Genomic DNA, 25,001 nt, shown 5'->3' on the forward strand with positions numbered 1-25,001 from the left:
GAAATGTGATAAATCAGATTTCATTTGTGACTAGTGTCTAATTTATAGCTTATGTGCTTTTATATTACCACTTGGCATATTAAGAGGAGGATAATGCAGACAACAAGGTAAACCATACAGATTACTAAACATTTAAATATTCGCCTTGCAGAATCCACTAAACTACTAAGCTTGGTGGATATAAGAAGCAAATATGCAGATATTTAAAGAAAAAGTGCTATTGTTGGGAGATGTGGTTCTATACTCTTTTGGACATGTTTTGAAAATACTGTTATTCAGTTACTTCTACCACTGAAGTGTAACTTGATGCTCTTTGTCTTACAAAAGGAAAAATGCAGTACTAATTTTAATGTTTTTATTTTGGGCAAATGTATTTTCAATGTAGGAACACTTAGAATAACTCTGATGACCAGTTCTGTCTCTTTTTCTTTTTCAATGTTTATTTTTAGATTCAGAGGTACATGTGCAGGTTTTGTTGCCTAGGCATATTATGTGATGCTGAGGTTTGGGTACAAATGATCCCATCGTCCAGGAACTGAGCATAGTACCCAACAGTTTTTTAACCCTTTCTTCTTCTTCCTCCCCACTCTAATAGTCACCAGTGTCTGTTGTTGCCACCTTTATGTCCATGAGTACCAGATATTTAGCTCCCACTTAATAGGTGAGAACATGAGGTATTTGGTTTTCTGTTCTTGCATTAATTTGCCTAGGATAATGGCCTCTGGCTGCAAACAACATTATTTCATTCATTTTCCTGGCTGTGTAGTATTCCATGATGTACCTGTACCATATTCTTTATCCAACCCATTGTTGATGGACACCTAGGTTGATTACATCTTTGCTATTATGAATAGTGCCCCAAAGAACATATGTATGCATGTGTCTTTTTGGCAGAATGATTTGTTTTCTTTTTGAAATATATCCAATAATAGAATTGCTGGGTTGAATGCTAGTTCTGTTATAAGTTATTTGAGAAAACTTCAAACTGCTTTCCACAGTGGCTGAAATGATTTACATTCTCATCCACAGTGAATAAACATTCCCTTTCTTTGCAGCCTCACCAACATCTGTTGTTTTTTGACCTTTTAATAATTGCCATTTCAACCTGTGTGAGATGGTGCTGATTGTGGTTTTGATTTGTGATGATTAGTGATGTTGAGCATCTCTTCATATATTTGTTGGCCTCTTGTGTGCCTTCTTTTGAGTAGAGTCTGTTCATGTCTTTTGCCCATTTTAATGAGGTTATTTGCTTTTTCGTGTTCAATTATTTCAGTTCCTTATAGATTCAGATATTAGAACTTAATGGATGCATAATTTGCTAATATTTTCTCCCACTCTGTAGGTTGTCTGTCTACCCTATTGATAATTCCTTTTGCTGAACAGAAGTTCTTTAGTTTAATTAGGTCCCACTTGTCAATATTTGTCTTTGTTGCTATTTCTTTTGAGTACTTTGTCATAAATTCTTTCCCAAGGCCCATGTCCAGAATCAAGTTTCCTAGGTTTTCTTCTGTAATTCCTATAATTGGAGGTCTTACATTTAAACCTTTAATCAGTCTTGGGTTAATTTGAGTTAATTTTGCATATGGTGAAAGGTAGGGGGTCCAGTTTCATTCTTTTGCATATGACTAACCGGCTATCCCAATGCCATTTATTGATTAGGGAGCCTTTCCCCACTACTTATTTTTGTAATCTTTGTCAAAGATCAGATGGTTGTAAGTATGCAAACTTATTTCTGGTTCTTTTGTGTGTTCCATTTGTCTATGTCTTTGTTTTTGTACCAATGCCGTGCTGTTTTGGTTACTGTAGCTTTATAGCAAAATTTGAACTTGGATAATGTGATGCCTCTCACTTCACTCTTTTTGCTTAGGATGACTTTGGTAATTTGGGCTCCTTTTTCTCCTCTAGTTCCATATGAATTTTAGAATAGTTATTTCCAATTCTGTGACAAATAATGTTGGTAGTTTGATAGAAATAGTAACAAATCATAGACTTCTTTGGGCAGTATGGCCATTTTTAGTTTTATTTCCTAATACACAGAAAGAATAATATGCTGCAATTATTTAGTGCCTAGAATTCAAGCAGCCACCAACAGGAATGCTCTCAAAAAAAGAAAAAAAACTAGATTATGTTTGCAAAAAAGAATGTTGCAGAGACTGGCTTGCTGGGCTAGGAAATGGTTGGGATGATCTATACTTGGATAATGGCATATGCACTTGAATAACCATTAAAATCTAGAATGTTTATTAGCCATTTATTTCAAAATATAGCTTGTAAAACTGCTAGAACCTGTAGGGATACTGGAGAGCAACACGGTAATTAAAGACCACTCAAACTGCAGCTGTAAACACTAAGCACTTTGGCAGAATCAATATTGAGAGTCATAAAATCTCCTGTTAGACCTTTGATCTTCCAGCAACTGGAAGGATACAAGGTTCAACTCACCTGAAAGTTTCACGAGGCTGAATTCTATGTTAGGAAACTCAATAGAAATGATTCAGGGATTCCCTCACTATTACTTCTATTTGGCAGTAAAACTCCTGATGTCAGCCCAGTCTCATAATTTTGGTCTGTGCACCTTTATTCTAGGGCACTGGATTCTTCCAAGGCATATTTGGGCATTTTTCTTACCCACCATGGAGTGGCTTAGGTATTGTTGGGTGGCATTTGTCTTTCCTAAGTCAACTAATCCATGCCTTTGGTGAAATCAAATAGACTATTCCCATTAGCTCTTCAGAATAATGATTACACCTCAGATAATTTTCACATAGGATAGGTCACTGGCTTCTAAAGTGTGAGCAAAAGGCTACCCAGAGTATGAGAAAATTGAGATTTAAGAGATCTCACATTAGACCTACTGAGTCAGAGTCTCTGGGAATGGGATCATATAATTTGTATTTTAACAAACTTTCCATGTGAATCTTATACATACATAAATTTCAGAAACATTGCCTGCAATCCTCAAACCAGTGTTGGAGAGAGGAAAACAAGGGAACTGTCTTCCTTGTTTTTAGCAGCAAAGAAACATTTGTTGACTGAATGAGTGAATCATTAAATAATAGAAATTATTTGACATATAAGGCAAATAAATATCAAAGGTTACTTTTATACCTTATATCTTTTATATGAAGCATTTAGTTTTGTATCAGACCTGCCCGCCACGCCAGTTAGAAATTAAGATGCCCTAGCCCCACTTCAGACCTGCACACCTTGTTCCTACAATAATGGGGCTTTGGCCAGGCATGGTGACTCATGCCTGTAATCCCAGCACTTTGGAAGGCCAAGGCAGGTGGATCATCTCAGGTCAGGAGTTCGAGACCAGCCTGGTCAACATGGCAAAACTCCATCTCTACTAAAAATACAATAATTAGCCGGGTGTAGTGTTGTGCGCCCGTAATCTCAGCTACTTAGGAAGTTGAGGCAGGAGAATCGTCTGAACCAGGGAGGTAGAGGTTGCAGTGAGCCAAGATTGCACCACTGCACTCCAGCCTGGGCAACAAGAGTGAAACTCCATCTCAATCCCCCCAAAAAAAGGTGAGGGGGCGGCTTTGTGCAGCATGCTGGACAGCAACCACTTTTCACAATAGACAAAACACAGCTGTGAAAATAATGATGGCAATCAAATAAATGTGATTTAATTTATTATCACAAAAACCAAAAGTAGAAAGTTCTATTATCCATATTTTACATATGGAGAAATTGAGGGCAAATAAAATAAATTATTTTCTTATTACCCAATAAGAAGTTTTATTAGCTTAATTCCTATCACCAATCCACAGTGCTTCTACCACTATGGAAAAGAAAACCAACATATACAGGCTACATTCATCCTCAAATCTTAAATGTTGAGATCAAAGGAAGTACATTATGCAAAGTTGTCATGCCATACGCTTATTTCTAGCAAATCAAATTAACAAGTATTTAGAGATGGTCTTCATGGGACAATAAAAGTTAAACTATAATTCCAGAGCCAGATATCAAATGTCAAAGCAAGACAACAATATAGGAAAGCTTCAAGGCAATGCCCATTCTCAAATGAATGGCCAAAAGTAAAAAAAAAAAGAAAGAAAGAAAACAACTATGAATCCAATGGAAAACTAGATTATGGTTGCAATGAACTGAGAGGGTATCTAGGAAAGGAATTCAAGCTGGATTTTGGAGGGAGACAAGACTGAGTAGTTTGGGGTAGAGGAAAGCAAAATGATTTATCTCTGGAAGGATTCTTTCAGAAACATATTAAATATACTGTCACAAGTATGCTGCACCTGCACGTGGCCATCATCTCTGGCTATATGTAGGGACTCTCCTTTGAGAGAGAAAATACAGTTAATTTGCGACCTGCATGACAGGCAGTGAGCAAAAGAAAAAGTGCCTCTCAAAAGCATTTGATTCCCTGCATCCTGGACTTTTTTGATATTTTAATCAATAAGTTTTCAAAAATTATTCTAACCAGTAAAACAATAATGTGGAATACAAAATATACACTGTCATTAAGAAACTTATAGTCAAACAAGAATAGTAATAATTATAATGGAAAGTGATAAATTTCATACTAAATGCAAGCATAACACACTAGCCTAGTATAGAAAAACACCACCTTATTCCTTACCTAGAGTTTGATGCTAACTTCTGCCACTGAAATCTATCAGTAGGGATTCATTAGCCTTTGTCTTCTCTAACTAATCATTTCTCTCTACTACAGATAGAAATAAATATTTAAATCTATCAGTGTATGCTATATTTTAAATACATAGCAAATAAGCATGACAAATGTGTACAAAAACCACCAACAAAAGATCTGTACATATCTTCCTTTATTTTTCTAATTTATTAATGAAGTTACAATTAAAAGGAATTTTAAGTAAGATTGAGCTAGGTAAACTTCCAAAAACTCAATATCAAAAAGCACTATTTATACCTCCCAAGACTCTTTATTCTCTAGTCAAATAGAAAATGCCCACTTTAGAAACCTTCTGAAGTCAAAAATACTTGCTAAAAATCGTTACGATTTGTTTTTAGTCATGAGGGTTTGCTTAAGAACAGAAGTGGTGCAAAAGGAGAAAAGAAGAAGATCTTGAAAGGAGATAACTTTCATGTGTAGTTAATCATGTATGTGTATGTTAACTACAGTAATGGGTAGAAGGGCAATTACATGTCATGTTAAAGTTAGGTTGACTCCAAGTTAGAGCCAATATTAGCCAATGGCAAATTTTATAGGATTTTTGAAGAGAAGGAACACCAAGACTATACAGGCATCAACATAATTCAAAGGAAGGTGGAAGTCCCAGCTCCAAAAAAATACAATAAAATTTGTGTGAGCTTATATACCAAGCAGTAAAGGATGCTAGGAGGTAGAAAAAGGTGAACTTCTGAAATATATGGGTAATTCAGACTGTGTACAATTTGAGCAACAATCATAAGAAATGAGTTATATGCCACAGACTAGATGAAATATGCTGCTGTGCAGAGAAAAAAAAAAGGGGGAAATAACTTCCTAAGATTTGTTTAATTACCAAAAAAAAAAAAATACTTTTAGAAACAGAATCTCACTCTGCTGCCCCAGCTAGAGTGCAGTGGCACAGTCATACCTCACTGTAGCCTCAAACTCCTGGTCTCAAGTGACTGTCCCACACCAGCCTCCTGAGTAGCTAGAACTACAGGCATGTGCCATCATGCTTGGGTATTGTTTTTAGAGAGAGACAGGATCTTGTTATGTTTCCCAGGCCGGTCTCAAACTCCTGGCAATCTTCCTGCCTTGACCTCCCAAAGCACTGGAATTACAGACATGAGCCATTGCACCTGGCCTAAGAATATTTTCTACTTGCTAATTTACATGATTTTATGAAGACTGAAGACTTTTGGGGAATGTGAATTTAAGCAAAGCCAGCCATAATTGATGCAAGTAAGTAGTACCAACCCCTTACAGCCAAAAGGAGTTTTCCTGGACTCTTGAGCAGACCCTAAAAACAGATCTAATACTAGCTCTTCCTCCAGAGAGAAAGAGGTAGTAGGGGAGAGTAAAACACTTCTATTTATAGTATATATCTTGCTTGTTTCTAAAAGGGAGGAGCTTATGGGTATTTAAAAGTAGATGGTAAAATCTTTAAGGTACTAGTGCTCTGTCATCTCCATTTCTCTGACACACCTTGCTCATAGCTCTGCCCATGGTAGAGGTAGGACTAATACACATCTAGTGAATACAGATGGGATTAATTAGTATTCAGCAGAATAAACAAAGCTAAGATCCAGTTACTGTCATTTTCTACTAAAATAACTAAATAACTGGCCTTTTGTAACTAATCTATCCAGGAGAATCTCAGAACTTAGTATAATACTTGCTTCGCAGTAGATCCTCTAAATAATGGACATTTCAATGAACAAATTAATGCAGTGGATTCAAATGACAGGATTGATTCTCTCATCCTGATTCTCATAAACCCCCCAATCACTAATGCAGCATTAAATGCAGTTAGATATTAATTGAGGCAGAATGGTCAGCTTCTCTCTGCCCTGGGCTTACAGTTTTAATAATTGTGGATAAATTTAGGATATTGCAGTCAGAAAATTGTTCTTCTCCAAGGAAAAATTTCTCAATTATCAAGGAAGTCTCTTCAGGTCCCCCAAATAAGTTCAGAAAGACATAGATGTTGACCTTAAGGAAGGGTTTTTTTTTTTTCTACTTGCTCTTATTCAAATGCTCTGCCTAAGTTTGCAACTTCATGGTTTATTTGCAGAAGAGCTTCTGCATGCAGGCATATTGCCTGTCTAGAGAACACACCATGAGCCTTGCTTTGGAAGACCGCACACCGTTTAACCAAAGGATTTAAATCCATGGTCATATGTTTATCTTGCTCCACTTCATTACGCTTGATGGAAAAGAGAAAGCACAGAATATTTTCTAAGCAACTGGCCTCTGACTTTTTGTTTTGCAAGTGGCCTTTTAAGTGTGGAATGCCATGGTTAAGGTTCGGCAACCACTTTCTCAGGGATGGGAAAAGTATACTTACAAATGGGATGCAGTTTATTCCAATTCATATGGTTTATCTGAAAATATTTTTTCAAAGCAGGTGATGAAGCAAGATGACACTTCAAAGTTTCCTATCAGTCTTAAGAAAATATAAAACTCCACATAAATGAGTGTGCTTAGACCACCCTGATCCTGATATCCTTATTTGTTTACCACAAGTGTGCCTCAATGTCACCCTCTACTGCACCACCATCCCAGAGAGTTTACCTCCTCAAACTGCCTACAAAGCAAGAAAAGAAAAATTTCTTCCTTTTTGTGTGGCATGGTGACAAGAATCTCCCAAAAGAGCGAATCTTGAAATTCAGTTGGAGCTACCTAAAGTCAAGCAAAGGCTTGTTTGAGTGCATTTCTCCACAATTGTACTGTCCTATATTAGAACAGCATTTCTGGACCAAATTTATATGAGAATATGATGAAATCTCCTGATCTTCCCCAGAAACAAATATATAGACAAGTAATGTATATATTTCAGGTGGTCCACAGAATCCCATGAAGCCCATTTATGGAATTCCTAGGGAATATTGGGGCTCCAGATTAAAAATTCTTGCTCCAAAATTTGCTGCTTTTCCTTGTACCTCCTGCATTGGTCACAGGAGGAGAAATATCTTGTTATTAAAAAAAAAAAAAGGAAAAACTAATCAGGAACTCTTGGGTAACCTTTAAAGTGACAAAAAAATACTATAACTTCTAAAATACTTAAACCAAACTCTTGATTCCTAATTGAGGCTGCAGAGTTTTCAAAGATAATGAGTATATGATGCATTCTTTCATTCATCAAGTACTGAATGAGTACCTCCCAGATGCCAGGTGCAGTAGTAGTCATTAAAGTTAGAAATGAAAGGTGGTCTGTTGATTTATAAGGAGCACATAAAAGACAGACAAGTAATGCATCATAATACAGAATTGTAAGTGCTCATATGAAGGTTAAGGTGATTGTTACATGGTAATACAAAGGATCAAAAGGTGTGAGGGGCTGGAGAGCAACAAGAAAGTCTCCATGCACAAAATATTCCCTGAGCTGAGTCATGAACAAATAGCAAGCCAAGGGAAGAAGGAGGCTTGAGCAGCCTGCACAATGGTATGAAGTTCAGAAAGAGTGTGATGCTTTCAGAGAATAGCAAACAATGATATGTCTAGAGCTTAAGAAGTAGTGAAAAAGAGCTGAAAGAGTAGGCAGAGGCTATTTCTTGAAGGGCCTTGTAGAGCATGCCAAGCAGCTTGGATTTTATTGAAGGAAAATTAAAGCAACTGAAGAAGTTTAAGATGAGGAGTGCTGTCCCATTAGCATTTTAGAAAGGTCATGAGTAGATGCAGAAAGAATTAATTGCTGAATTGCCAAAGAGTTCTAAGATTTCATAGAAGAGGTATCAGTCATTCCAACTCTAGATGATTCCAAAACAAATAACATTCAGAGCATCTACACACTCATGATGCCCAGAGATCCTTTATTTGGATGAGCAGATTTTTTTATTTTGCAGCACAAGTCCTTCCAGGTACAGAACATAAATAATGACCACATTCCCAATAAAGATGAAAAGGAATATCTGAAATACAGTGAATTAGCTTTCTATTGTTGCTGTAATAAATTACCACCAAGTTAGTGGCTAAAAACAACACAAATCCATTATTTTATTGTAGATCAGAAGTTTGACCTGGGTCTCATTCAGCCAAAACCAATGTGTTAGCAGGACTCCATGCCATTTTGGAGTCTTTAAAGAATATGTTTCCTTGCCTTTTCTATCTTTCAGATGACACTCGAATTCCTTAGCTTATGGCTCCCTTCCTCCATCTTCAAAGCCAGCAATTGGAATGTCTCTCCTACACTTATTCCATAGTAACATTACTCTCTGACTATAGCAGGGAAAGGTTCTCCTCTTTTAAACACTTGTGTGGTTAAATTGTACACATCTGGATAATCCAAGATAGTCTCCCTATCTCAAGGTCTATATCCTTAATCATATCTGCAATGTGAATTAACATTTTCATGATTCAGAGGACTAGAACATGAGATATTGGGGTGACAGGCAGGAAAGGGGCATTATTCTATCTCCTATGAAGACATTTGGCAATTTCTCATTTTCACTAGTACTGCTTGACCAGTGAAAGTCTATTTGGCAACAAAATGTAACATAATTTCTTCTATTTTGGGGTGTCTCCAAATCACTTAAAGCATTTGACAAGATGTATAATTATGTCTAAACAAATTCCTTATTTTAGAAACACCAACTGGCTTTAATCCTCAGTTGAGAAGTGTGTTAAGACCTTGAATGTGTTCTCAGTATCATCAAGCATTGTACAGAAAGAGAAATCACTAACTGAGTCAGTCCTGCCATATCAGGCCAGTAAAGCAAGTTAGCATGAGAATTTGGGGCAACTGAAAGCTTAAGAACAACAAGCTTAAGAAGGTCTGATAGAGAACTTCGAAGAATCATCTAGATAATAGGATTCCCTTGAGCCTAAAACAAGATATAAGAATGAAAATAACATGAGAGCACCAGAAAACAGCAAAGTGCAAATATCCATGCACTTAAAAGTGTTTAAGATAATCTAATTAGCCTTGTCAACAAGAATTCCCCATCTACCTCTATGTCTCAAAGGCGAAGTTAATGCATGTTTGTATTTTACAAAGCAACAAGCCTATTGTCAATACCAAACGAATATATTGTTAATAGTTCAGTAAGGCCTCCAGTACCTGGAAAAGTTAAGATTCCATACAAAGAACCAGAGTCTTCTGTCCTCTATGGCCTTTATTGTTTTAGAATGTTGCATAGTTTCCAATACAATACAGGTGAGCTTCACAGGACATTGCCTTTTCAACATTCATTTTCTGGAGAAAGTAGCCAAGCACATATATTAATCAAAAGTTAATCCTCAGTAACCTAATTATATTCAATATATGTTTCCAAAACACTCAATGAGTCTGATCATATTTTAAATTCATCATTAGTTCAACCTTAATTGAAAAAAATGGCTGTGTTGTCTTGAAATCGAGACTATGGTTTATGATAAATGAAAGATATTCTGCTTTAAGAAATGAGATGCCTAGAAATGTAATGAGGTCATCATCATGTGAGATGTTTTGGCATATGGATAATTGTGTACCAGGGTGCTCAGAGGGGGTCACATATTGAGTGGAAAGGAGAAGGTAGCTTATTTTCCAAACCTGAGATATGATGACTTAATCATATATAAGATATTGTAATGGTTACAAAGGTTCTAGATATGATTGGCCTGCACCAGACGGAAAGACACCCTAGAAATGTCACTTGAAGGCTCTGCTCCAGATCAAATAAACCTGGATGGAGACATAATATGCAGTTCTACATACAAAGTGAACAGTTCTGGAGTGTGATCCCTTAGGAAAACAGGGATTTGAGGCATCCTAGGAAGCTAGAGAGGATGTGTCTCAGCTGAGAGTAGTAGAGGAAGACTCAAAGAAAAGGCCACGGGTAAATTAACATGATAAACTTAGAAATGGTAAAACAATCTTGGCGGAAGAGTCTGGAGAAATAAGAAGAGAAAGTCGGAGGGGACAAATAAGGTCTTCTAGTTTAACCCTGTACATGAATCCTTAAGAGTGAGTCAGAATAGTCAGGAAACTAAATGAAAGTTGGTGGAGTCTGGACTCTGATCAGCAAGGAATGACAACTGGAAAACAGGCACTGGATGGGAACAGAGGATATAACCTGAAGGCACTTTGGGAAGGACTTTGCTAAAGCAGATTGAGGAAAGAGAAGACTGGGTGTTCAGTAAATGATGACTAGAAAAAATACTGGACATGGCCATTTACTTCAATGGTTCAACATTTGTTTTGCTTATTTCCTTTTATGTTCTGCTCAGAAATGTTGCTTTTGAAAAATATCCAGTTTCATCTCCATATACTGAGTGGACAAAGGAACAAATTGTATTTGTATACACATTTGTACATATGACCTGGCAAGCCTGGTCCAGGTGAACACTCGTGCCCATGAAGAGACGCCCTGGGGCAGAGGATGAAGGGCCAGGTGGAGGGGGGATAAAAGAAAAACGGTAGTTCCCCAGAGGTTCATTATGTTCAAACTGGCACATTTTCAAACACTTTTCCAGATAATATCTTGGTGTGGCAGTCCTGAGGAGTAGGATAAAAAGCTCTGAATGGAAGCAGAATAAAGTGACAACCAGATCAGAACATTTAATATACAGAAGAGTTGTGTAGAAAGGAGGATAGCCAAAAGATATCATGTTTCAGCTTGTATACCCAGTCCCCATCACTGGTCCTGGCCACAGTCCTGCTAGAGAGTAATGTCAGTAACTTTTATGCTTCCAGGGACCTGGGACACTTCCAGGAGTACCAGAATCTGCTGAAAGGTGAACTATAGATATTTTACTTGCTCATTACTAGGAACAAGAATGTTTGAACATATGTTCCATGTTTATATTGGTATAAAAACATACAACAATGTGTGATCAGATATTTATTTACAAGTTATAATAAAACATACCCATATAAAATATAAAAGAAATCTTTGGGCTTGGCGCAGTGGCTCAAGCCTGTAATCCCAGCACTTTGGGAGGCCAAGGCAGGTGGATCACGAGGTCAAGAGATTGAGACCATCCCGGTCAACATGGTGAAACCCCGTCTCTACTAAAAATACAAAAAATTAGCTGGGCATGGTGGCACGTGCCTGTAATCCCAGCTACTCGGGAGGCTGAGGCAGGAGAATTGCCTGAACCCAGGAGGCGGAGGTTGCAGTGAGCCGAGATTGCGCCATTGCACTCCAGCCTGGGTAACAAGAGCGAAACTCCATCTCAAAAAAAAAAAAGAAAAGAAAAGAAAGAAATCGTCAAAGGATGATATATAATAGAATTATAGTTTTAAATTAACATTTGTATCATATACAGTATATATGCATTGGTCTAAGCACATTATACCTATTAACAATTTAATGCTCATGTCAGCCCTCAAAGATAGGTACTGTTGTTATTAATCCCCATTTTACAGATGGGGAAACTGAGGCATAGTATATGCTATAGTTTGTATGTTTGTGTTTCTCCAAAATTCATGTAGAAATTTAATCTCAATGGTGGTGGAATAAAGAGGTAGGGCCTATGGGGAGGTGACTAATTCATGACAGTTCTGCCCTTTTGAATGGGCTACAGAGAGCTCTCTGGCCCTTTTGCTCCTTCTGCCAATGAGAACACAGTGTTTATGCCTTTTACATCCCTTCCGCCTTGTGAGGAAGCAGCAAGAGATACCATCTGAAAAGCAGAAAGCACGCCTTTACCAGACATTGAATCTGCTAATGCCCTGATCTTGGACTACTCACCCTCCATAATTGTGTAAAACAAATGTCCATTATTTACAAATTATCCACTTTAAGGTATTTTGTCATAGGAGCATGAATGAACAAAGGCAGAAATTGGTACCAAGAAGTGGTATTGCTATAGCAAATACCTAAAAATATGTAAGTGTCTTTGAAACTGGGCAATAGTTAGAGACTAGCCTTGTAAAGGGCTCAGAAGAAGAGGATAGATGCAGAGAGAGCCTTAATCTTCTTAGGGAGTACTTAAACAGTTGTGATCAGAATGTGGGTAGAAATGTGAACGGTAAAGACCATTCTGAGGTGGTCTTAGATGAAAATAAAAGACATGTTATTGGAAATTGGAGGAAAGGACATTCTTGCTATAAAGAGGAAAAGAGCTTAGCTGAATTGTGTTTGTGTTTTGCGGAAGGCAGAGCTGAACAGCAATGAATTTGGATGCTTGGCAGAAGAAATCTCTAAGTAAGGTGTTGAGGGTGCAGCATGGCTTTCTTGACTGCTTACAGTAAAATACAAGAAGAGAGGAACAAATTAAAGACCAAATTTATAATAAAAAATGAAAGCAGAACTTAAACAGTTGGAAAATTCTCAGTCTGTTAAAAAAAAATGAGAAAATATGTTCAGGAGAGAATATCAAGAATGTGGCCAAGAGAATGTTTGAAAAGATTAGTATGGACAGAAGGAAGCTCGATACTATTCATGAAGACAATGAAGGAATGACTCCAAAGCCATTTTAAAAACTGTCAGGTACTGCCATTTCCATCTCAGACTGCCAGGGCCTTGAGAACAGAACATTGTCCAAAGAGATTTAGGTACCCAGGTAACTTCAGTGCTCATTGCCATGGGCTGCCTCAAGTATCTGCTTCACAAATTCAGATGCAGCTCTTCTCAGCCATCCCAAGTTGGTTCTGGTGGGCCCAGGCTACAGTGTCCAGCCCTTTAGTAGGCACAGGTGGTAATCCTTGGTGATGTTCATATGGTGCCATCTCCACCAGGTTGCAGAGTGCATGAGTTGTGGGGACATGGCTACTTCCACTTAGATTTCAAAGGATATTCCAAAGAGCACCAGGGCCACAGGTTCAGGGCCATGACAGAGAACCCTGACTAGGGCAATGCTCAGTAAGTCATGGGAGCAGAGCCAGTCCCAAGACTTCAGAACTGCAGAGCTACCAATGTGCAACTTCACCTGAGAGAGCTGCCAACAGAAGTCTCCAACTTGTGAGAGCTGTGGCCAGAAAAGCCATGAGGGCAGAGCTTCCCAGGACTTTGGGAGCCCAACATCTAGCCCAGTGTCTCTGGCAGGTGGAACAGAGAGTCAAAGGACCTTATTCTGGAGCCTTAAGATGTAATGTTTTCCCATTTGGATTTCAAACTTACTTGGGACCACTTACCCCTTTCTTTCTTCCTATTTCATTTCTTCCTTTTTGGAATGGAAAGGACTACCTTACATCTATTTCACTATTGTATTTTGAAAGCATATAACTTGTTTCCTTTCAAAGGCTCATAGCTGGATTAACAATTTGCCTTAGAATGAATTGTACTTTGAGTCTCATTCATATCTGATTTAGATGAGACTTTGGACTTATACATTAAAGTTGATGCTGGAATAAATTAGGACTTTGGGGCTATTGGGATAGAATGATTATATTTTGTAACTGGGAAGGACATGAATGTTAGGGTCCAGGAGAAGAATGCTATGGCTTTCACGTTTGTGTCCCTCCAAAATTCATCTGAAACTTCATCCCTGATGTAATCGTATTAGGAGATGTGGTCTTTAGGAGGTAATCAGGTCGTGAGGGTTCTGCTTGATCCTGGACTTTCAAGCCTCTAGAACTGTACCTAAATAAATTTATGTTGTTATAGATTACCCAGTCTTAAGGGGATTGTGAAATGGCAGCAAGAACAGATAGAGACAGTACAGATAAGTAACTCATGCAAATACACAGCTGGTAGCACCAGAGCTTGGATTCAAATCCAGTAGTCTGGCTGTAGCACCTAAGTCCTAACTTCTTCATCATAGTCTCCTGACTCTATAATTGCTCTTCTGCCATGCTGATATTAGCTAATTTTTCAAAGCATGGTGTGCACTTTGTGAGAGGCTAATCATTAATGATAATGGCTATAAATCGATATTTCAAATAGTCTTCTTACTAATCATATCTGATTAGATTGCCTTTGTTTTTTTTTACCACTTAATAAAGGTGATCAGGAGCTGTGAATGAGTAGGACAAGTGCCAGCATGGCCGTTTCTTTTTGCTCTTTTGTAGATGTTCATTTGGCATTCTCATGGCATTATCATATCTTCTTGGGAATAATTTGTTAAAGCTTCTCACCCATTTTATGAGAGGTAGTTCAGTTAAACAAGATCATTGGCCCTTAGATCTGTTTTACCCAGGCAACACACACCTCACTACTTCACAGTAAGTTAAACTCAAGTCAACTCCCACTCTCACTCAACTCCTTGGGATTCTGCAGGATTTGTCCAGAACATTGCCATACAGGTTCTGTGTGCACACAAGTTCCAATCAACAGCAAAGCTTAAGAACTGTCATTTGTTAAGACAAACATAAGTAAAAGTTCTAAAATTTTCCCATACCATAAAGGATTGTTCCAAAGAATACACACTCTACTTTGGAGACCACTCCTCAGAGTATTTTTTTGAAGTAGGGTTCTCAGATCATCTACACAAGAATCAACAGGTTTATTATAAAACTCTATTCCTGAGCTCAAATCCATATTTATTTAATGGGAATCTTGGTGTAAGGCCCAGGAAGTATGCATGTTTAATGAGTTCTTCAAGTAATCCTTATACATCTCAATGTTGATAGCCACTGCTTTAGAGGCTGCTTGGTCCTAGATACAACAAATCTCCCAAGGTTACAATAGCTCTTCAATTAACTACTGGTGGTAATCAATTGTATGTGTCAGTATGATCAGGTCATTGGGTGCCCAAATTAAATGTTTTTGATTGCCTTTGTGAGCACATTCCTGGAGGAGGTTAACATGTGAATTGGTAAACTCAGTGAAGTAGATTGCCCTCTCCAGTCTGGTTGGGCATCATCTAATCTGTTGAGGGCCTAAATGGAACAAAAAGCAGAGGAAGTAGAGATTTGTCTCTCTCTCTCTCTCTTTTTTTTTTTTTTCCTTTTTTCCTTTTTCAAGGCTTATATAGAACTGTTAGGATACAGGAAGATAGGAATTAGTCTGCTGCATCGGTCCTATAGTCCATATAATTGCCTTTAATCTCAGACATACCTAGTTTCTGGTTTCTGGTCTTTCTTTCTTTTTTATTGTACTTTAGGTTCTGGGGTACATGTGCAGATTTGTCTGTTTTATCCTGCCTCATTGCCTGAGCTGGAACAACTCATTCAACTTCTCTGACCCTAAGACTTGGATTCACATTATCACCTCTCTGGGTTCTCAGCCCTTTCGATTTGAACCTCACTACCACAGCAGCTTCCCAGGGTCTCCAGCTTGCTGATAACATATTGTGCAACCTCATAGCCTCCAAAATTGTGTAAGCCAATAAACCATTTCCTCAGAATAAATATATGGCATCTGTGTGTTTGTGTGTGTGTGTGTGTGTGTGTGTGTGTGTGCATGTGCGCATGTGTTCTTCTCTGGATAACCTGTTGATTTGGTTTTATTTCTCTGGAGAACCTTGAATAATGTAAACCCCAATGCTTTAACCAATACTTGACTATCAAGGTAAAGAGCCAAGTGCAGTGACTGATTCACCTTCTCCTGCAGAGAGAACACAATTGAATAATGCCTTTCAATTACTCAGATATATTTTGTTTCTTCAGTTTAATTACAAACAGCCTAGAAAATAAATGTCTTTTCCTTTATATAATATCTATAGTTTCTAATGAACCAATAGCTTTTATTTCACATAATGCCTGGTTAATTCACAGTGACAACAGGAGAGCTCTGAAAAAAGACTCTGAGACTGGATTGGGGCATAGTCATCGATCTGTGACGCATTATCAATATCTCACGTGATATGTGTGAAGAGGTGGCAATTCAGTGGGCATTTCGCAACACAAATGAGCCATCTTAACAGTATATTCTCAAAATTAATACATATGAAAGATATCCCAAACACTGCATATAGGACGAAATCATCTCTTACTTAGGGAACTAACTGCTTTTTTCAGATTATCCTGTCTTGTTAAGCCATTTTTAAAATGAGAAAATAGCCACTTAAAAGGGATATTTCTGCCATGCCTTTTATGCCCATCACATATGTGAAGCCTTGAAGTCAGGAGCAGATTGGAAGCTGTGGAGGCAGACCTTGGACAGCCCCCACCACACTAGTGATGGGAAACCATAAATCTACAATTTTTAAAAAGACCAGTTTAGCTATTTTAATATAAGACCACATCTTGAAGCAATCTGGGATAGGGTTAAACATCCCCACCTAACACAGCAACTCTGCATGCATAGTGAAGATGACCCTGAAACATGGAAGTTTGATATGAGTAATCTTTAAGTGTTCATAAAATACTGAGAACCTCTAATTCTGGATCATCTTGTAGGATGAAGAAAAAGCTACATGGTCGATGGAATGGTATGATTTTAACTGTGACACCTGGAATTGTTACACCACCTGCATAGAGCACTGTCAACCCTGATCTATTGGGGAACCATGCAGAGAAACAGGCACTAGGACTGCAACCTTATTGAGAGCTTAATCTCAGCCCCAGAGGGGGCAGCAGTTAAGATAACCATTAACACATCATGTGCGTGCATCTGGTTCCCATTGTTTTCTCTCTTTTAATAACATTTTCAATAAAGATCAACTGGCTTGGTAAAAAGAACTCTGGGGGATCCCAAGATGGCCAAATATGAGGCAGCTCCAGAAAGCAGCTTCCAGCCAGAGAGACGCCGAAAACGAGTGGTCTCCACAATTCTAAACAAGGTACCAGGTTCATTTTATGGGTCTGGATGGACAGTGGGTATAAACCAAAGAGGGAAAGTTGAGGCAAGGCGGGGAACTGCCCCACCCAGGAGCTGCATGCAACCAACTAGAGGACTGGAGGATCTCCCCCTCTGGGACTTCGGAACAGCGCTCCATCCAAGCCCTCTACAACCCACAGAACAGGAGACCATCGCTGGGCTGAAAAGCCTCAGCAAGCTGCTGGAACAGGGCAGAACAGCAACTTCGGCCAGAACCTGGGCTGTCAGCATAGATCCAGGCGGAAGCACTGGCTGATGCGAAAGCCAGAAAGCAGGCTGGACGGATCTACCCTCCCCTGAGAAGGAAGGGGAACTGAAAACAGGGAAACAGCTCATAGGGCAGGACAGGTCCCCCGTCCAGCCCCTCCCCCTCCCCCCCACCCCCCTCCGCACAAAGCCCAGCAGGCTAAAAAACTCTTACGCCAGAGTTTCGCACCTAGAGAGCAACCAGGAACAATCCAGCTCAGCGTGGGGAGGGGAAACCGCCATTGTAGAAGCTGGCCTAATTTTTCTGAGTAAATAAAAGACACAGCAGCTCCACTGAACCCGTGGCAGCCCAGCAGCGCCTCAGCAGGCAAACAAAGGAAAGGCCGCCTCCCCAAGCAGCTACCTGAGATCAAAACTATATAAATCGAATGAGATGGGAAAAAACCAGCGCAAGAAGAATGACACCATCAAAAACCAAAACGCCTCTACCCCACCACGAGATCACAACTCCTTGCCAGCAAGGGAACAAAGCTGGACAGAGGATGAATTTGAGGAATTGACAGAAGCAGGCTTCAGAAGGTGGATAAAAACAAACTCCTCTGAGTTAAAGGAACATGTTCTAACCCAATGCAAAGAAACTAAAAACTTTGAAAAAAGGTTAGATGAAATGCTAACTAGAATAAGCAGCTTAGACAAGAACATAAATGACCTGATGGAACTGAAAAACACAACAGAAGAACTTCATGAAGCATATACAAGTTTCAGTAGCCAAATAAATGAAGCAGAAGAAAGGATATCAGAGATTGAAGATCAATTCAATGAAACAAGACGAGAAGGCAAGAAAAGAGAACAAAGAGTTAAAAGAAATGAACAAAGCCTTAAAGAAATATGGGATTATGTGAAAAGACCTAATCTACAGTTGATCAGTGTACTGGAAGATGACGGGGAGAATGAATCCAAGGTGGAAAACACTCTTCAGGATATTATCCAGGAGAATTTCCCCAACCTTTCAAGACAGGCCAACATTCAAATATAGGAAATACAGAGAACACCAAAATGATACTCCTCTGGAAGAACAATCCCAAGGCACATAATCATCAGATTTAGCAGGGTTGAAAAGAAGGAAAAAAATACTAAGGGCAGCCAGAGAGAAAGGTCGAGTCACTCACAAAGGGAAGCACATCAGCCTCACAGCGGATCTCTTGGCAGAAACCCTAAAACCCAGAAGAGAGTGGGGGCCAATATTCAACATCCTTAAAGAAAACAACTTGCAACCCAGAATTTCATATCCAGCCGAACTAAGCATCATAAGTGATGGAGAAATAAAATCCTTTACCAACAAGCAACTGCTGAGAGATCTTGTCACTACCAGACCTGCCCTAGAAGAGCTCCTGAGGGAAGCACTAAATACAGAAAGGAAAAACCAGTACCCGCCACTGCAAAAAAGAACCAAATGGTAAAGACCAATGATGCATTAAAGAAGTTGCTCCAACCAAAGGCAAGAAAACCAACCAGTAATAAAGTGGCAGGATCAAATTCACACATAACAATATTAACATTACATGTAAATGAACTAAATGCCCTAATAAAAAAAAAGATACAGAATGGCAAACTGGATAAAAAGCCAAGAACTATCAGTGTGCTATATTCAGGAGACCAACCTCACACACAAAGACACACACAGACTCAAAATAAAGGGATGGAAGAAGATTTACCAAGCAAATGGAGGGCAAAATAAAAAGCAGGGGTGGCAATCCTAGTCTCTGATAAAATGGACTTTAAACCAACAAAAATCAAAAGAGACAAAGAAGGGTATTACATAATGGTAAAAGGATCAATACAACAAGAAGAACTAACTATCCTAAATATATATGTACCCAATACATGAGCACCCAGATACATAAAGCAAATCCTTAACAACCTACGAAGAGACTTAGACTCCTGCATAATAATAGTAGGAGATGTTAACACTGTTGTCAATATTAGACAGATCAATGAGACAGAAAATGAGCAAGGATATCCAAGACCTGAATGCAGATCTTGACCAAGCAAATCTAATAGACATATACAGAACTCTCCATCCCAAATCCACAGAATATACATTCTTCTCAGCACCACATCATACTTACTCTAAAATTGATCACATAATTGGAAGTAAATCACTCTTCAGCAAGTGCAAAAGAACAGAAATCATAACACTCTCTCAGACCACAGTGCAATCATATTAGTACTCAGGATTAAGAAACAAACTCAAAACCACACAACTTCATGGAAAATGAACAACTGGCTCCTGAATGTTGACTGGATAAACAATGAAATAAAGGCAGAAATAAACATGTTCCTCGAAACCAATGAGAACGAAGACACAACATATCAGAATCTCTGGGACACATTTAAAGCAGTGTCTAGAGGGAAATTCATAGCAATAAATGCCCACATGAGGAGCAAGGAAAGGTCTAAAATCGACACCCTATCATAAAAATTGAAAGCATTTGTGGAGCAAGATAAGAAAAAACTCAAAAGCTAGCAGAAGACAAGAAATAACTAAGATCAGAGCTGAACTGAAGGAGACAGAGACACAAAAAAAACTTTCAAAAAATCAACAAATCCAGGAGCTGGTTTTCTGAAAAGATCAACAAAATAAACAGACTGCTAGCCTGACTAATTAAAAAAAAAAGAGAGAGAAGAATCAAATAGATGCAATAAAAAATGTTAAAGTGGACATCACCACTGATTCCACAGAAATACAAGCTACCATCAGAGATTACTACAAACAACTCTATGCACACAAACCAGTAAATCTGGAAGAAATGGTTAAATTCCTGGACACTTGCACTCTTCCAAGACTAAACCCTGAATAGACCAATAACAATGACTGAAGTTAAGGCAGCAATTAATAGCCTACCAACTAAAAAAAAAGCCCAGGTCCAGATGGGTTTACAGCCAAATTCTACCAGATGAACAAAGAGGAGCTGGTACCATTCCTTCTGAAACTATTCCAAACAACACGAAAAGAGGAAATTCTCCCCAACTCTTTTTATGCGACCAACATCATCCTAATACCAAAACTGGGCAGAGACACAACTGAAAAAGAAAACTTCAGGCCAATATTTATGATGAACATCGACATAAAAGTCTTCAATAAAATACTGGCAAACAGAATGCAACAGCAAATCAAAAAGCTTATTCATCATTATCAAGCAGGATTCATCCCAGGGATGCAAGGCTGGTTCAACTTACGCAAGTCTATAAATGTAATTCATCACATAAACAGAACCAAAAACAAAAACCACATGATTATCTCAATAGATGCAGGGAAGGTCTTCGACAAAATTCAGCAGCCCTTTATGCTAAAAACTCTCAATTAACTAGGTATCGAGGGAACATATCTCAAAACAATAAAAGCTATTTATGACAAACCTACAGCCAATATCATACTGCATGGACAAAAACTGGAAGCATTCCCTTTGAAACCTGGCACAAGACAAGGATGCCATCTCTCACCACTCCTATTCAATAGAGTATTCGAAGTTCAAGCCAGAGCAATCAGGCAAGGAAAAGAAATAAAGCATATTCAATTAGGAAAAGAGGAAGCCAAATTGTCTCTATTTGCAGATGACATGATTGTATAATTAGAAGACCCCATCATCTCAGCCCAAAATCTCCTGAAACTGATAAGCAAATTCAGCAGTCTCAGGATACAAAATCAATGTGCAGAAATCACAAGTATTCCTATACACAAATAACAGACAGAGAGCCAAATCAAAAGTGAACTCCCATTCACAATAGCTACAAAGAGAATAAAATACCTAGGAATACAACTAACAAATGATGTAAAGGACCTTTTCAAGGAGAACTACAAACCACTGCTCAATGAAATAAGAGAGGATACAAACAGAAGGAAAAAGATTCCATGCTCATGGTTAAGAAGAATCAACATTGTGAAAATGGCCATGCTGCCCAAAGTAATTTATAGATTCAATGCTTCCAGTGACCTTCTTCACAGAACTGGAAAAACCCACTTCAAACTTCATATGGAACCAAAAGAGAGCCTGCATAGCCAAAACAATCCTAAGCAAAAAGAACAAAGCTGGAGGCATCATGCTGCCTAACTTCAAACTATACTATAAGGCCACAGTAATCAAAACAGCATGGTACTGGTACCAAAACAGAGACATAGACCAATGGAACAGGACAGAGGCCTCAGAAGCAACACTACACATCTACAATCATCTGATTTTGACAAACCTGACAAAAACAAGCAATGGGGAAAGGATTCCCCATTTAATAAATGGTGTTGGGAAAACTGGCTAGCAATGCACAGAAAGCAGAAACTGGACCCCTTCCTGACACCTTACACTAAAATTCACTCCAGATGGATTAAAGATGTAAATATAAAACCTAACACCATAAAAACCCTAGAAGAAAACCTAGATAAAACCATTCATGACATACATATAGGCAAAGACTTCATGACTAAAACACCAAAAGCAATAGCAACAAAAGCCAAAATAGACAAATGGGTTCTAATTAAACTCCAGAGCTTCTGTACAGAAAAGGAAACAATCATTAGAGTGAACTGGCAACCAACAGAATGGAAAGAAATTTTTACAATCTACCCATCTGACAAAGGGCTAATATCCAGAATCTATGAAGAACTAAAACAGATTTACAAGAAAAAAAATAAATAAGCCAATTCAAAAGTGTGTGAAGGATATGAACAGGCACTTCACAGAAGAAGACATCTATGAGCCAACAAACCTATGAAAAAATGCTTATCAGCACTGGTCATTAGAGAAATGCAAATCAAAACCACATTGAGATACCATCTCATATCAGTTAGAATGGCAATCATTAAAAAATCTGGAGACAACAGATGCTGGAGAGGATGTGGAGAAATAGGAACACTTTTTACACTGCTGGTGGTAGTGCAAATTAGTGCAACCATTGTGGAAGACAGTGTGGTGATTCCTCAAGGACATAGAAATAGAAATTACATTTGATTTAGGAATCCCATTACTGGGTATATAACCAAAGAATTATAAATTGTTCTATTATAAAGACACATACACACATATGTTCATTGCAGCACTGTTTACAATAGCAAAGACCTGGAACCAACACAAATATCCAACAATAGACTGGATAAAGAAAATATGGCATACTATGCAGGCATAGAAAACGATGAGTTCGTGTCCTTCATAGGGACATGGATGAATCTGGACACCACCATTCTCAGCAAACTGACACAAGAACAGAAAATCAAACACTGCATGTTCTCACTCATCAGCGGTGTTAAACAATTAGAACACATGGACACAGGGAGGGGATCATTACACATTGCGGTCAGTTGGAGGGGACTAGGGGAGGGACAGTGGGGAGTGGGGAGGGATAACATGGGGAGAAATACCAGATATAGATGATGGGGGGATGAAGGCAGCAAACCACCTTGCCATGTATGTACCTATGCAACAATCCTGCATGATCTGCACATGTACCCCAGAACCTAACGTACAAAAAAAAAAAAAAAAAACAAAACAGAAAGATCAACTGACCAACTGTCTTTAGGAGAAGGGTAGGTTGGGGCTTAGAATGCTAAGATGAGTCAAATCTGTTAGATACATTTCAGGTTTTATTATCTTAGGCCTCTCTGCAGCATTTATTGCTTGCTCCCTCATTACATGTAGTCTGCTCTTTTGGCTTCCACAAAAATGTGCTTACCTGGTTCTCTTCATACTTCCTTCATGATTCCTACTCTGTCTTCTTTGTGCATTCTTTTTCTCCATCCTCCCTTTGAAAGATGGTCTTCCTCATGGTTCTATATGCAGTATACTGCTCTCCTCCTCTTGTCTCTCTCCCCTAGATAATCTAATATGTCCACATTTGTGGTTTTAACCACCACCTAGAAAGTCATGACTTACAACTTCTTATCTTCAGGCCAGATCTTCTCTCCTAAGCCTCAGACACAAATCCAACTCTCTGTGGGGTATGCTGACCTGGATATCCACAGGCACCTCAAACCAGCCAAGCTGAAACTGTGTATATCATCATCTTACCCTCTACATGCAAATCAACATCCATGCCAAAGACCAGGATAGAAACCTCAGAGACATCCTAAACTTCTCCCAACTCCTCAATGTTTCAAATTCTTATCTTCCTTGCTTGTCAATGTAACTAACATTGCCCTAGCTCAGTCCTTTGTTAACTTTAACATGGATGTCAGTAATAGCTTCCCAATAGTAGCCCAGCCTCTACTCTAGTTTAAAAGATCCTCCAGGATCTATCTTCTAACAGCCACTTCACTCTTACCTCTCACCTACCTCTGCCTCTCAGCACTACTAACTAACCTGTTTACAATTTTTCCATACCTTGGGTCCTGTTGCTCTCTCTATCTGGAGTGCCTGACATCACTCTTCATTGTTTAGTTCTAGTCTTTAAAACTTAGCTAAGGGGTCACTTCCTACAGCAGGTCTTCCCTGAAACCAGTTATCTCCCACTCAAAGCCTCTGTTCTCCATAATACCATGTTGCCAAGTCACCACCTCTGTCATTGTTTGAACCACAGCATCTTGTGGCCATCTGTTACTCTGGAGAGTCAAGATGCTGCCTCATCCATGCTGGTCCTTATTCCCTAGCAAAGTGATTGGCAAATGGGAAGAAGCCACTCTATAAATTCATGGCAACTGGATAGAGAAATGATTAGATAGGATAATCAGAACAGAATTTTTAAATTTCAATTATGTAGAATGTTTATTGGATTTTCATCTCAGCTAAGCCACAGACTGAATTGAAAGAACAAAAGAATATTCAAAGAATTAAATTTGAGATTATTTATATTAATGTTATGGATTAAAGAAAGCAAAAGTGTTCAACTTAAAACTCTTAGGAAGGGAAGAATTCATCATGATCATTATTGTCATTATTATTGGAAAAGCTCATAAAAGAGCAGGGACTAACACAACTCTCCTTTCCTACAGAAAGAAAATTTTTTAAAAAATCATTTCCTTTTATGTGTTTCATTCCTTCCTGCTAGTTAGTATCTATGATTGAGTTATAAAAATCTGGAAAAAGAAAACTTAGAAGTGCTGATGCAGCTTTCACGGGCTCCCTTTGAGTTCTATAATTACCATACAATCAATGTTCCAATGCAGTTGAGAAAGAAGAGTTCCTCTCTCCATCATGCCTTGTCTGCTTCCAGAGGAAAAGAAGTGAAGCCACAAGAGAGAATCCTCCAGCAGCTGTCTACTGCACTGAGTGCCACCCAAGGTCCCAGCATGCAGAGAAAATCCTTAGAGGTCTCTAAAGATACAAGTGTAATTCCTCAAATTATAGTTGTTTTTTCCTGGAGCAATGGCATTGCCTGGCAAGGCCATAATGGAGAAAACAACTTTCTTAACGAAAGAAAAGCAATTGATCAATGCAGAGAAGTTCAAGAAGGAGCTTTTAAAATTTATTCATTTATTTTTTACATATATACACCCTCACATTCTGCAAACCCATGTTGACTGGGAA

This window comes from Callithrix jacchus, chromosome 6 (genome assembly GCF_049354715.1).
Source record: "Callithrix jacchus isolate 240 chromosome 6, calJac240_pri, whole genome shotgun sequence".
NCBI lineage: Eukaryota > Metazoa > Chordata > Mammalia > Primates > Cebidae > Callithrix > Callithrix jacchus.